Source organism: Pygoscelis adeliae, unplaced genomic scaffold, assembly GCF_000699105.1.
Source record: "Pygoscelis adeliae isolate BGI_AS28 unplaced genomic scaffold, ASM69910v1 Scaffold120, whole genome shotgun sequence".
In the NCBI taxonomy this organism is placed as follows: Eukaryota; Metazoa; Chordata; class Aves; order Sphenisciformes; family Spheniscidae; genus Pygoscelis; species Pygoscelis adeliae.
In genome coordinates this window covers 5,542,104-5,558,167 of record NW_008824032.1, presented here as the reverse complement: position 1 = coordinate 5,558,167, position 16,064 = coordinate 5,542,104, and the positions used below count along the sequence as shown (strand labels likewise).

The 16,064-nt window shown below is 42.9% G+C and overlaps 1 protein-coding gene across 1 annotated transcript in view; it reads right to left on the bottom strand.

The window, feature by feature from the left end:
• Positions 1-16,064, bottom strand: part of LSAMP (limbic system-associated membrane protein) — a 1,050,957-nt gene that overhangs the window by 524,612 nt on the left and 510,281 nt on the right. The window lies entirely within an intron of this gene.

Here is a 16,064-nt window from a genome sequence, read left to right as displayed (position 1 = left end):
ATCTCACCCTCTTCACTCTTGCAGCTTTGTCTTCTGCTCTCCTCAAAACAAAAGGTTTCCAGTTTAATGCGTAAGCTGGTACATCTGATCAGCTCAGAAACTTGGATTTCCTTCAGCTTTAAATCTGCTGGGAGCCGGACAGCCCCGCTCCAAGGGCACCTGGATGCCAAGATTTTCAGGCTGAAGTCCTTCTCCTTATTTCCCTGTGCACCGTCCTCTCTCTCTCACGCCTCACAGTTGATTTGTAGAGAGTTATCTACCTAGCTCTTGGACCCTGATCAGAAGTTGAGCTGGGGCCTGGCCTTTACCATCTGTCCAGGTGGCTCCTTTGCAGCAAGATACCGTCCCACATGTCTTATACTCATCCATCAGATTCAGGCCTATACCAGCTTGGCTCTGGGAGTGAATCGCTGCACTCTCCTTATTTGAAAGGCAAGCTTGCGCCAACCACTCCATGATCATCTAGACATGTGCTCTCCCTGGGTGCCCGGTACTTTCACAGTCGCCAAAGCACGTGCTGGCCACTGCACTTGTCTGAGTGAGATCCTCAGAACTCCACCCATCCCAGTTCCCACTGCAGAGTATTTTAGAGTAACAAAGAGGGGAAATACTTTCTCTGTGTCCAAAACCTGTATTTTTCACTCTTCTTCCTAGAATCCGCCGCAGTGAAGTTTCAAGGGACCAACAGAAAAAGAAGAAAAAAGCCTCTGCTTTTCTTCCACATCCAAATGAAGAAAGTCTCACAATTTTTAACCTGAGAGAAACATTCCACTGTTGGAATGGGGAAGCCCTTCTCTTTGGAAGAAATATGCAGGCCAGTCCCCTACCGCACTGTATCTCAGGGAGAGAAAACAGAAATAGAGAAATATCTTTTTTTCCTTGCCAAGTCCCTAGATGGGGACAACTTGCTGCATATTTTCTGGGAGAAGAAAGATAAAAATCTCAGCTATTTAAGTCTGCGTGCATTTATCTTCCACACAAAGCTGATAGTACTTTAGCACGCATGCCGCGTACAACTGTATCCGCAATTAATGAATACTTGCATCACAAGTAAATTCAATAGGAAAAAGGGATTCTCTTCTCCACTTAGAGACTTCGGGGGGGGGGGTGGTGCAGGAAAGAGAACATGCAGCGTGTAACATTAACCAATTTGCTTAAGACTCCGAGGACAGTTAAGCAGCACAGCAAAGATTTTAACTTGCGCAGTACTGGTGCCTTCACCCGCCTCCAGCCGTGGCCCATGCTGAGCAGAAATGGCCAGGAGACTGCCGAAGCTACCTGTATACCCCGGCCAGGCTGGGGCTGGATGCTTCCCTGGCCTTGTCTGTAAGGGACAGTGCCCCAGCAGACAGTCATCCTAATCTAAAACAGCAGAGCTGTGTGGAGAGCAAATCTAATTGCTCTGAGGGTTCCTCGTGCTGTACCTTGCCTCCCCTTGTTGGTCTCCTGCCTCCCTAGCATGCAGTTTGCTCATTCACTTGCTCACACTCGCTCCTTCCTTTCCTCCCTCCCTCCAGCAGTGTCAGGGAGACAAGTGAAGGTTACTGTTTGGCATGTTTGTTTTTGCATTATTTATGTTGTAGAGGACAGAGTCAGACATCTAGAGGACAGTCTTAGGTCACATGTGAATCCTTCCAAATGGGACTGAATAGCACAACCAGTCAAGCAGAAAACAGACTTGGACAGCCCCATGGAGGGAGGCAGCATTTGGAAAGGGATGTTGCGCATCTATCCGGCCAAGGTACCTGGCAACACCACAGGTCTGCTTGTGCCTCCACCTTCCCTCATTTCTTTCCCTTCTTTTTCGGACACCCCATAAGGCGGGTACAATCCTTTTTTCCCCTGGAACTAAGACCATATGTGCTGCACATCCGCAGGGCTGCAAGGAACTGGGATATCCCCACCACCCCAATTCCTGCTCCTTTCCCTGCCACACCTCCTGCTGAGAGCAGCTGCTCCTGGGTTGGTCACACCCATCTTGGAGTAGCCGTAAGCATCTCCTATATGTAGCTCCCCTGCCCGTTTCCTATGAGGCTGCCCATTGGAAAGGCTGGTGCTGGAGTACCTCTGAGCACCCCACAAGCAGTGCTCCTGTGCGGGCCCCCTGCACTGCCTACTGGGGGAGCCTGGCACTCACGTTAAGAATTCTTTCCTCACACTTCTTCCAACTTTGTTTCTCTCTGACTCCTACAGTATTTAATAATAAATAGCTATGCTGCACCCCAGCAGAACAGAGATTTTATGCTACTTATTTTCCCCATATTTTCCAGCAAACCTAAGTCTGCCTCAATTTCTTATTGAAAATGAAATGGGGACAGTACTGCTTATACAGCTGGAGATAGTGATCACCAGTGTACAGAGACTGACTTATCAAGCAGATTCTTAATGCCATAAAATCAATGGGTTTAGAAATTCTATTATCTTGCCTCTGATAGAACACACCAAACTAAAGAAACTTCTTGCCCTTTTTCTTTTTTAAAATAATACTTAAATATAACATTACTGCTGTCCCCAAACAAGCTTTCCCCATGGTCCTCTAGTGGATACTACACCAGAACAAAGGAACAGACAGGCTGCATGACAAAACAGAAAGGCCAGTTTCTTTCTGGGTTCTACCAGCTATTCTGTTACAGTGATCAGAGGCTGCTGGATCTCCAGATTTGACAGCAATAATCATTCCATACTACGTAGGGTGCAGGACTCTTAAGAAAATTACTTTTGCAAGAAGAAAATGCAACAAAATCAAATATATGGCTAGCGCAAACCAGAAAAAGCTGCATGAATGCCTGAGAGGACACTACAGTGCATCCAGGTGAGTGGAGCAGGTGTGGTATGCATATTCATATTCATAGGTCCAAACATCCAAGCAAGTAAAGAGAACATGGAAAGGAAGGTCTGTGTGTAGAAGAGAGGTCACAGAAATCATGACACTGGCAAATGATGGGGAAATGGTTGATGTTCTAGTGAAAATCAAGCAGGACATAAGAAGTGAGCCAGATGAGAAGACATAAAGAGAGAATCAGATGGGACACAAAGTAAACAGCTGCAGCAGCTGGATGGGATGCTAAGGACAAATCAGACATGACATAAAATGATACTTGGGTGAGAGCCATTCAATGGGACACAAAGGGCTTGATTTTCCCTTAGATTCAGCCTCCAACTATTGACTAGGCAAATCTTAAAAATTTGTACTAGGTCCCTTAAATTCCCCAAAGTGTTGTAAACAGATCCTAATGTAAAATGAAGTCTCTCCCTTCAACCCTCTTTCTCCATCCCTCCTACTCGTTCCCACCACAAAAAACTCCATCAGAAAAGGTAGATGGTGGCTTGGCATTTGGATAACAAATGTGCAATCCTGGAAATTAGTTTTTTCTAGTTTGGCAACAGATACGAGAACCTGAAGAAAATGTTTCCACACACTGGGATTCAGTATTGTCATTTGCACCATGGGGTTGCTGAGCACTACCTATCTATAAGGCTGCGTGAGATGTGGTGAATGTAAGGTGTAACGTAAGTGCTATCATCCTCCACGTTACCTGAAAGAAAATGGACTCCAGTAAAGTAAATGCTTTGCTGTGGGTCACATCAGTGGAGCCCATTCATGCATGCTCTGAACGAGTGTGATTTAATCATGGAATAGATCCAAAAGAGAGAGTTGGTTTGACCCTATTAGCCTATCACAGTAGCACACTGCACTATAAATTGTTCTCAGGCAACAAGCAGTGATGACTTATATTGAAACACTGGCTACTTTTAGTTAACGAAGGAGGTGTGTGGATTTGAAGACTGTGGCATTTCATGGAACAACCAAGCAATCAGCCCAGGAAGAAGGCAGCAACAGACTGATCAAGATACGTTTTCTGTAACCTCACAATCAATACATATAGGGCAGTTTCTGCAGACAGCTTGTGGAGTACCACTTATATGTTATTTAGCTTTGATGCGTCTTGCTGCATCTACATTAAAAATGCTTTGTGATCATGAGACCCGATTTCCACTTCCCATCCAGCCATGCAAATGTTTATAAAGGAAAGCTTTCATTGCTAGATTGCTCTATACAGGAGCACCTGATTTCATTCAGAAGACAGGCAGTAGGGGGTGGGGGTAGACTAAGAGATCCATGTGCAATCAGATTAAAAATCAGACTACCTCTCAAGACTCAGGTTTTTTTGACCAAACTGAACAAATGAAAACTTGGATCTGGACACCTCCCAGGCTTTGTAGAAACTCAGGCCCATGTCCTCTGTGATTAAATCCATCCCCTACTTCTTCCTGGAGATGTCTTCTGAGCTGAGATCTGAGGGATAAACCATTCCCCTTGCACGAAAAACACTCAAGTTAAAAAAGGGTCTTTGAAGAAGAGAATTTAAAGTGCTGGACAACTTCTAAAGCAGAAGCAGTCAAACAGCAAGATCATTTGTTCTGGATATAACGCCTTGCCTTCCTCTCTGTTATCATCAAAAGCTTCTGTGTTTGTGGGAGAAAACCTCTCCCCCACCACCAGCCCAGTCCTTCCTGCCGTGAGGTCACAGCCCTGTCTTTGTGACACAGCTGTCTGTTGCCATGGAAGTGTTTGTGCTTTCACAAAGTCAGCACAGCGATGACTTCACAAGCAAGGTCATGGAGGAGCAGATGGGCTTGGGAGGAGGGAGGGAGACAGACCCCTTGTTTAAACACAAATAGCGGTGATAATTAATTAACCAAAGTAGCAGGGGAAATTATGAAAAACATGTGAAAGGTAAATGGATTTCTGTTTAGCTGTCTTTCCCAAGAGGCTAAATGTCTCAATTGCAGAGGGGAGATCTTTACAATGAACTAATGAAACGAGGACATTTTCTCTGGTTTCTTCAAGTGGACGCTCTTGGAAAAAAATGTGAACAGAGCTTACACTTTGCCATCCTTCTGCCTTCCCATCTCATCACCACTTGTTGACCTCAACCAAAAGATCAATATTTTCCACCAGAACCTTGAGTCCCTGTATCTTTTCAGCATACAAGGGCTGTGGTAGGAATAGACAATTATTTAGACAGGAAGTTTATTGTTCTGCAGTGGCTTAACAACAAACATGCTCTGTTTATAAAGGAAACGTACATGTTTATTCTTCTCCTGACTGCCAAAGCCAAAAGTTTGTCTTTGGAGTTGACCAAGGTGGTCTTTGTCTTTCTTCAAACATACAGCGTTTGCCTGATAAGAAATCTGCAGCCCAACTATGCCCTTACTTCCACCTAAGCTTTTATCTTTTGCCATAGCAGTGCTGGTTCTGCTATACACCTTCATATTGTTGCCTGAGTCAGCAGATTTCATTCCAAAACACAAAAGAGCAAGTTAACCACGTAAGATCAGGGAGATCATCTCAATATGCAAGTGAATCCGGGGAATACTTCTGAAGAACCTGGATGGCATTAAGTACAAGAACTGTTCTTTCTTGATTCCTTCTCTGGACTGCTTCTGCATCACACATATGGGTCAATATACCTTCATCCATCTAAGATTTAAGGGGAAAGTGAGCATCTTGTGCATATTCTCTTCATTGTTTATTCTGTGAACACACAATTCTGCCTTTCCACCTTTCAAGTGGGAGCTGAGATACTTAAAAAAAATAAAATTCTATGCTTACAAGAAGAGTAGGAAACCTTACCAGACGGCAAGGTGCTTTTGTGACTGGCAGTTCTTTCATGCCGAAGAAGTCTGGAAAAGCAAACAGCCAAGAGATGCTATTCAGACACTTTTAAATGAGTTCAAGAGAACTTCTAAAAGAAGAGTGATGGTCTCAGTAGGATATCTTCTACGTACAGGACTCTGTCCATCCAGCAGCTCTACCTTTGTTCTCTACTTAGAGCTGTGAATCTAACACAGACATTGTCACATCAAACACAAGCACCCAGATTCACAGGACAATCACTGAGATTGGAAAGTGCCTCTGGAGATCGTCTAGTCCAGCCCCTCTGCTCAGAGCAAGATTAACTAGAACACGTTGCTCAGGGCCATGACCAATTTTTTTAAGGTCTCCAAGGATGAAGACTCCATAACTCTCTGGGCAACCTGTTCCAGTGTTTGAGCACCCTTGCAGTAATAAACATTTCTTTCTTACATTTAAACGGAATTTCCTGTGTTGCAATTTGTATCCACTGCCTCTTGTACCTTCACTGGCTGTCACTGAGAAGAGTGTCTCCAGTTTTCAAACCACTTTGCTGTCCACTTACCTAGACCATACTTCATCAGTTCATCAATGAGGATCTTATGGGAGACTGTCAAAAGGCGAGACAGTGTGAAAACGCTTTCTGAAGTCAAAACAAACAATATGTTCTCTCAAGATCTCCAATGTACACTCATTCATTGAACTAGTCATTGCATTGCAAATCCATGCTGACTACACCCAATCACCTTCTTGTCCTTCAAGGGTCTGGAAATGGTTTCCGGGATTATTTGCTCCATCACCTTCCCAGGGACTAGGGTGTAGTTGAACATCCTCTAGTTACCTAGATCTTCCTTCTTGCCCTTCTTGAAGACAGGTGTGACACTTACTTTCTTCCAGCCTTCAGGAACTTCCCCCAGTTGCCAAGACCTTACAGGAGTAATCTAGAGTGGCTTCGCAATGACATCAGCAAGCTCCCTCAGCATTCATGGACACATCCTGTAGGTCTCATGGACTTGTTTGTGTCCAGTTTGTTTAAATAACCTGGTCCTGCTCTACCAGGGGTAAGTCTTCATTGTGCCAGTTTCCCGCTGCTCTCAGAGGCCTGGGATTCCTGAAGGCAAATCTTCCTAGTAAAAACCAAGGTGACGGCTGCATTAAGTACCTCGGTCATTTCCAAATCTTTTGACACCAGGTCCCTGCCCCATTCAGCCAGTGGCCCCACATTTTCCTACATCGAGCACACTGAAAGTTTTTAAAGAACCCTTGCTGTCTGCAGGATTAAATTAACTGATACTATTATTTCAAAAGGAGCCCCACCATCTACGTATCATGGTGAGGTGCGCTGGTTACAGCTGTCTTTTTTATCAACATTGCTAATACACGGTCTGGGGGTAAGTTACTGCTGCCTCCTATCAGATAATTAGTCAGTAAATCATTGAATGAACTACAAGGTATAGAGCAAGGACAATGTTTCCAAACCACATTATCATCAGACATTTATATTGCACTTTATCGCAAAGGATTCGGAAGATTTACATATACTCTGTAGAATACTGGCCTTTTTTTACACCTGCTGCTAAAGTGCAGCCATCGTTGGAGTGCGATGTCTGTGGTTTTTTAAGAGCCATGTTATGGAATAAGCTTATCACAGGAAATTGTGCAGATGACTTCTGTATCTACTTGAAATTTTTAGAAGAGTTCAAGGAGAATAATGATCTAAGGTGGAATTTTGCAAGGAGACTGCAGCTAAAAACCAGTGCTTCCAGTTGTAAGGTAGTTAATCCCAAGTTACAGTAACATGACTTTTTACAGGGTTTTGCAATTAGAGTGGTAGAAAATACAGTGTAAAAGAACAGGTTTGCAATTTATTAATGTTCTAAACTGAGTTTTACTCCATCTCTTTGGTACACTTATCTGCCATCCAAGCACTACCAAACACCACCTCTAATTTAAGCCTGACAGGACAGCCCTGGTGAAAGCCACCAAGTAGAACTAAGAGCTTGAGTCCTTTTGTGTTTTTGTTAGCTTTGGTCATAAAAGGAGATGGAGCAAAATCATTGTGTGGCTCTGGTGCCTCTGTCAGCTAGACTTAAGTCAGCAATACTGAAGGTGCAGCCCAGTGACGAAGTGGGAACAATGCTAACATCTAATTCTTGCAAACAGGCACCATCCATGACCAGATCTCACTTTTATGTGAAATGCATGCCATCTCATGTCACATTACTTTGTGATATTACACAGAACTGTCTCACTAAGCAACAGTATGACTCCCTTTCACCACACCATGGTATGTTGCATCACTACCTCAGGTAAAAAATGCATCACTGTTTATCGAGCCATCTCAGCACCACTTTCTGCAATGACCAGCCTTTTTATGGTAGTGGCTCATCCAAGCCATGAAAAGATACAATGCTAATCCAGGAGAACTCCCAGTGAATACTTTATGAAGCAATGTACTGACCTAGGCTCACACTCAAAAGCTCAGAGAACAAAAGCTTCCAAAATCTGACAGTTTTTTATTCAAATCCTAAAAAAAAGTTCTAAATTTCACAGGCATTTAGATTTGATGTTCCAGTCTGGATCACTGCAGACGGATCACATTTAGGTAGAGTTTTGCAATGTTATCTACATCAAGCTTATTTCCAAACAGGTAAGTCATGAACAAGAACTGATCATTAAACTGATGCCTGAAACCCAGTTGGGCCATTATTTTCAAGTACTATAACTTCTCCACAATCAAGAAACTTGGTCATCATCATTAGAAATGTCTACTTAAATTTATAAAGCCAAGAAGAAAGCTAGTACCCTGATGGGCAGGAATGGCAATGTGGAAATGACAATACTGCTGAAAAATTTCCCTTTCCCAATAGCCAGCTCTCATCTAAGTCTAAATTCCAACAGCAATCTCAAAACTCTTTTTGAAGGGAAAGATCTCCCAGGATGTGAAGGAGCTCTGTTTTGCTGCTTTGGTACAGACTTTCTGGGCTTGGTTCAGTTGCCCACACAGAAGTCATTTGATTTGCCCTACTGTATGTGAGGTATCCGCACAAGGCTGGCAAATATGACATCAGATCTATAGGAGACCTCCTCTATTCTGAAGCACGCAGGATATCCTAGGGCATCTCAAAAGATAGCAGATGATTTCTGGTGTGTCCACATTAGTGTTATGGTTCAGAGCGTAAATGTGATATTGAAGTGAACCGCCAGGTCATGCCCACTACCTGAGTCTGGACTGTGGAGCTGTCTAGAAGTGCACAGACAGGATTTCTTTCTGCCAAAAATAAGATGCACATCATAGGTACTCCACCTGCTAATGGATATTCAATTCACAGCTAGATCAAGTTCAAAGCAACCCCCCTTGAAATTTTTACAGTCAGGTCCTCAGTCCTGATGTTTCAACTCTATAAATCTACTCCTACAGGTCTGCATTATTCCTAATGCAGACACAGGCAAATCACTAGTCTCTAACTCCTTAACTAGACTGTCCTAATTACAAACTGGGATAACTGTTCTGGTCTAACTGTGCGATATCATGTAGATAAGTAAATTCAAGTGTACAGGGTGCTCTGATCCTGCTGGAATCAGAGATGTATGCGTAAGAGAACAGGAACTGGAAGAACTGTCATGTAAAGAAATGCAGTCAAATCAGAAGTTCAGATTTCCATCTATGCCCGAACAGTTTCTTAGCAAGGGCAAACATAAAACAGTGGCAGTGCCACTGCTGACATCAGCATCATAACTGTGCTGCTCCCCATGCCCTCTGATGCTTCCAATAATCTTTCACTGAAAATTACATTCTTGATGTTAAAAAGAACAATATGCATGGAAAGGAGGATAGGTGGTTTTTACCTTCTGCTTACAAAAAATGATGCCTCCTCCACTAGCTTCCCTGCTCTGATCCTTGCCCACTTTCCCCCTGAGATATACCTATATATATGCACACTTCCTCCTCTTTGAAGAAAACCTGCTATTCCCTCAAGCCTTTTGCTAGCCTAAATTCAAGTTTGCCAAGCAGAACTAATACCACCTACTTGTAGACCAGTCCCACTTTCCTTGTGCCACTATTATGAGGGAAGGCAGGAGGAAGAATGGCCACTAAATATGACTGCCAGAGCTTCTTCAGCTAAAGAGAAGCCCCACTTTCTTTTGTCATGATCTTATTGTATGTCCTCATTCTCTTCCTTCCCTCCCTTTCTTATGGCAAGTCCACTGAACCACAGCTTGGAAGATCCATTTTTTACTTTACCTAGGGCTATAAAATGATGTTCAAGTTGAGTCATAGGGCAATTTAGATCTATTTGTCTTAAAAAATTACTATGAAATGGCCAATATATTGGGGTTGAATCAGGACCTCCTGGAATAAAGAGAGCTGCAGAACCATGGTTTCCCAGGTGGGGGTACAGTATATACAAACCTTCTTTAGAAACAGGCAATGAAAGAACACTTGTTCACTCCACCATACACACCCTGCTGGCAGTGGGCAGAAGTGTTAGCAACCACAGGAAAAGTGTTTTTAAGAGATACAGTAGGAGCTCTTCAGAAAAACTACACGAAAACAACACTCCAAAGACCTGAATTCCTTCCTCCATCAGAAATTACAGTGGGAGGGACACCAGTCCTTTTGGAGGACACCCCAGGAACAGGTTTGCTGTGCATAAACGTAACCTTTTTTCTTCAACATGGAACACTTCTCAGAGATGCTATACAATGGTTCCCATGTTTGGTGGGGTGGGATAGCTCAACTCCCCCTATAGCCTGTTCTTCCCATTCAAAAAGCCCTGGTGGTGACTTTTTGCGTGGGCTGGTGCCATGCAAAAGCAAAGGAATCTGGTGTCAGCCAATGCACCCCTGAAGTGAGATGAGTGGTGCCAAGCAGTCTGCACTGTGCATCTACTCCTTGACTTCTCATTCCCAAAACTGCCAAAAGACATTCAAACAATTTCATGCATATGTTCATAAACTTCCTCCAACCTCCTCAAAACATGCTAATATTAAGTAGTGATGAACTTGTCACTGCTACACCAAGGGGCAGCTGAAAAATTCCCCTATTACAGTTCCCTACAACCACATACGCACAGTGCCTCTGAGGTCAAGAATAAAACCCCTCAAAATGGGTGGCAAAGCAAATAACCTGGCACTGAAGCTTGAGACTATGGAATAGCATTGCTATAAAGCCCCAACAAGCTCAAATCAGGAAGATACAAAACCTGGTCAAAGTAATACCTATACGTGCAGTTTTTGTCTCTGCTGTTAAAAAGTGTAGAGAATAAAAACAAAAGAGAAGGGGGAAATGCATTTAGGTAATTAGCCTTCGAGTCCTGTCTGTTTGGGTGGCTTTTATTGCAGTTATAGGTCTGTCTCTGTACAAGCATAGATATTGGCTATTAACCCTATAAAGCATTTTTCATTGCTGAGTACTCAGGTTTTGTTGAGATCCAATGCTAAACTGTTATACTACCTTCCTGTGAATCAAATAGGCTGTGATTCAGTTTCCTAAATATAGGCAGCTGATGCCATCTTAGGACTGTAGGGTATCCTCCTTGGATGTCCTGAAGAGCACAGGCCATATGTTACATGTGCTGGCCTTCAATGGGTATCTCAGATACCCCAGAGAGTGTAAACCAGTACTAGATAGCCGTACATAGGTAACCCAACCACTCATGTACTGACCCATTTGGTACACGAGCTCCAGAACGCAGCTTTTTATCACCAATATCCTACACTAATAATTCATTACCTAAGGAGAAAAGAGGGGAATAGTTACCATTAAACTTAGTATAGCGTGAGGCTTTGGGCTCAGGGAAGCTGGGACAGAAGAAACTGGTGTGCCTAGGTGGATTCAAATCGCTCTGGGCACAACTGTGTAGGTAACCCACACTGGTTTAAAAGGCACAGCTCTCTAGCTAACCCTGTGCCCTCAAGTAATCCACAGCCTCAAGTTACTAGCATCCAAGGGTTATGGAGGAGCAAAACAGTAGGCTATAAAGAATTACAGAAAGGAAGACTACTTGGGCCAGAAGAGGTGCAAGGGTCAGATCCCCAATACATACCATGTATTGCTGCTATAACAGTTTTCTGTTCTTGGGGTATTCTTTTGCTTTTTGAATTGGTAGCCCAATAGACAGTGTGTGTGAAAATACAGTTATACTTCTTGGGGGTTTTGGGTTTTTTATTGCTGAGGGTGTCTGTATGAATGTTTCAACAGACACGACTGTCTGAGCAGGCAATGGCTGCAGGTACTGTGGGAGCTGTGTGCTCTTCTATTAAATTCAGTGTTTGTGGACACCTGAATGTTTGTGTGCAACCACATATGCCTTACTTTCACTGCTAGGACAGACACATGCATTTATATTGGGGAAAAAATACCCCCCTTGGGTTTTTTATTGCTGAGGGTGTCTGTATGAATGTTTCAACAGACACGACTGTCTGAGCAGGCAATGGCTGCAGGTACTGTGGGAGCTGTGTGCTCTTCTATTAAATTCAGTGTTTGTGGACACCTGAATGTGTGCAACCACATATGCCCTACTTTCACTGCTAGGACAGACACATGCATTTATATTGGGGAAAAAATACCCCCCCCTCTTGTCTGTTGGAGTGTTGCACGATGCAAATCCAGGTGGCAGCAGCAGTAGGATGCAGATTCCCCCTGCCTCTCCTCCCCGTGATCTCTTTTCCTCCTGTCACTCAGACGATAATGATCTGTGTTGTGGGCATTTGCTGGAAAGCTTTAACGTAACCATTATTTTTTAGGTTGCTGGAATTGAGGTGGTCATCAAGGACTCCAATGAATACAAATAAGCTCAAATCCAAGCAAACTCCATCTTGTCTAATCTTCACTGAGCAGTAATCTGGGAGGCACCTTGCTTGCTCTCATTTCGTATGGAAGGAGAGCAAGCGCACCACAGTACTGAAGTCTGGATTGATCTCACCTGTTCATATCCCGAGGTCTCCTGATCCTTCTCTACCTCAAAAGCTATAATCTGTCCCAGGAAGTATTATTCACAATGAGACAACTCCACCCACCCATTACTGGAGCAGCAGAGGCAAAATTTATTTCTACCTTATCAAGTCCACAAACGCATGCTCAAAATAGACACAAATCTAAGCTGCAAAGTTGGGAAGTTTGCTGGAAGCTTCTCCAAGTTTCAGATGCAGAGACTGCATTTGAATCCATGGTTTAAGCTTGCTTATTTAAATACAGAAGTTTACAGCCTCTTTTTAAAAAAAACAGATGAGCTGGAGGAAATGAAAAGTTGATGGAAAGTTGGTTTGGTTTTTTTAATGCACTTGGGTATTGACTGTGCAAACCTTGCATGTTCTCTCTCGCCACACGATGACACCCTCGAATGATAGCACACAGGTCTCTTGTGGTTTCTCTAGCCCAAGTAAGGAACAAAAAATCCCTGTGAAAAGGATATTCGTGCAGCAGGAGAACCTATCAGGAACAGAAGAAAGAACTGAGCAATGAGGAATGTATTCTCTCCATGGTCCAGAAGTGTACAAATAAAGTGACAGTTGTCAAAAGTCAAGATATGCCAGACCTTGCAAAGGATACTTACTACCAAAAGTAGTAGAAACACTCTTTGGTCATATTAATAAAAGGACAGCAAATTAAAAATAAGCAAGAGTGCTATGCAGTGGGAATGCAGTAGAGACTGAAGATAATCTGTGCACATGCGAAAAATGTAAATGAAGACTTGGCTTAATTTTTTAATAGTCATGGTGATATTGAGTGTAGGACAAGGGCGGTATAGGTAATGGGAATGAGAAAATGGAAATGATCATTCCTGGAGCGGAGTAAACTCTGAGATCATACTGCACTCAAAGAGGTGGAACAAGAGAACTTTCACCCCAGAATGTTTAAAGAACTGATAAGGGATATTGCAGGATAAGCTGCAAGGATCTCAGTACACCTATCAATACAGGAGAGTATTATATGACTGCAGAATACCCGATTTAAAACATACAAGTAAGAAAAAAAGAGGAAGTGATCTGGGCAACTACAGATTTAGTTATATGAACCTGGCAGCGTGCAAAGCTTTGGAATACATGCAGAAGTAATTAAAGACATCAAGGTAAGTGGAAAATAGGATAAAATGCAGTATGGCTTTTCCAAAAGCTCCAAACAAACTGACTGCCTTTTTTGATAACTGGTTTTTTAAACAAAAGAAATGCAGTAAAGACTAATCTATCACCATTTAAGTAAAACATTGGATACAGTGTATTATAGGGGATTATTTGTTAAGATGTAGATGATAGCATTAGTAAAGAATTTTAAGGCAAATAAGGAATTGATGAAAGAGATGAAAACTGGTCAGGCTGAAAGGGGAATTTATTAATAGAGCTCCTCAAGGACTGAGACCTATTTTATTTAATATTTTCATGATTGATCTTAGCATAAAAGTAAGAGTGTGCTATTGAAGTGAACCGATGATACATAGTTGGAAAACACTGTCAATGCAGAGGGATACAGAGACATATAAACAAAGAACTGCCTGACCTTAAGGACTGGACAAACAGAAATGAGAAAAGCATAAAGTGCAAGGTCAGGCACTACAGCAAAAGTTTGTCATGCAAGTGGGGAGCTTGTTAGCTGGAAAGAATAGTGGAGTAGACAGGCTTGGGAGCAGTAACATCTCATGGGGTGGCTATGTGTATTGACAAAGAAATGGAGATGTCATTATAAAAAGCACTAGTAAGATCTCATCTGAAAGAGGATATAATTCTGGTTACCCACTTTGAAGAGAGCTTGCTCTGGTTTTGTTCTGGTTTGAACTGCTCTGCTTGGATGAGCCAAGGCACAGAAAGTTCATGTTAGAAGGTGGCTAGAAGAGCTGATTTTACTTTTCATTTGCTTAACTGCTCCCCAGATCAGGATGAGATGTTGCTGGGTTTGGAGAAATGCTTAATTATACAGAGATTAACTTTTTCGCTCTCTTTTCCTCCGTTTGCATGAAAGTTTCAAATGGCAAGAAGCAAATCCAGCCTCCACTGGATCTGTACCGGTTCATCCTGACCAGGAATCTGATCCTTCTGCCTTTTCTCCTGACAAGGAAATCTGATCCTTTTGCCTTTTCACCCACCCAGTAACTCGGGCCTTTCATTTAGCCTACCACCCCAACATTTGTTGCTAAGGATGAAGAGATATACTCTACTAAAGCAGCACTGGAAGAGAAACCCTTGATAAATCTTCTTGCATGAATAGGAGAACATGTAGTTCTCATACAAATGGTAATTGGAGCCCAGCATGAGGAGGCTGATTTTTTCATAATAATAATAATAATAAAAAAAATTTCCAAGAGCATTCATTGAGGAGGAAGTTATATTTGCCAGCATTATTACTATTATTATTGTATTACCAGTAATAACAATGATAAGGCTCTTGCTAAGGGAAAGGACCTTCTATGTAACTAAGTAAACATGCCTAAAAAGGGCTCCCCTTAAGGCATGTCTTCAATTAATAAAGATGACTGACAGATCTGCTTATAGCCCACTGCAAGATACCAACTGATTGCCTGTCTCTAATAACTGTTTAATTTGCTTTTCCCTTACCAGTTACACTGCGCAAAATCATTGGCCTCTGCCACGCAATGACAAAGCAGCTGGCATTTGCGTAGGCAGACCTTTGCTCGTCCAGTCCTATCTTCTCACATACCCTGTCTTCCTACCCCCAACTCCTCCATCAATTTATTTGTCCCCTCCCTCCCCCCCAACACAATGCCTGCATGAGGCACCACTGTTAATTTAGCCGGAAAATAGTTTGATGGTGATAGGGAAATAAATTGATCAGACCTTCTGAACAGCAGCCATGGGAAGAAAGAAACACGCCTAGCCGTTTCTCAGTGACCTCTCCCTGTGCTTAAAGAAAACTCGTAAGCTCTCAGCACGAATTAGCATGGCCTCATTATAAAAACAGAATTGGGGTCAGAAGAAACTAAGATGGGTAAGGGAAAAAAAATCCCATCAAAAGCAACATCTGAGACAGAAATGCCCTAACTGGGGAGGGCAAAAAAAGTGAAGCTTCAGAGGAAAGGAAAAGGCTAGAGGCAGAAAAGAAGCAAGCACTGCTTTCTTAAAAAAGCAAAAAAGGCAAAGCTCCCCCGAGCTGGAACAGCCTCGATGTCAAGCTGGACAGTCCTGCGGAAAAGAGTTTACATATTTGCATCCTCCATGAATCACCATTTCCAACCCATTTGCAGTCATTGCTGCCAAGTGGCCTGGTCAGTTGCTGTTCAATGGTCTGTGGAAAAGAGGGGGGTCTTAAAAGACCACAGTTGCACAGTCTGGTTTCTAAGGGAAGAAAATGTGAATGACAACTGCAGCGCTGGCATTCAGTGTAGAAAAGACCAGTCTCTCCTACCTGCGCCATATTTATTTCACAAGCATGACATCGGTCTGCACTGTAACGGTGCTGACCCCCAACCAT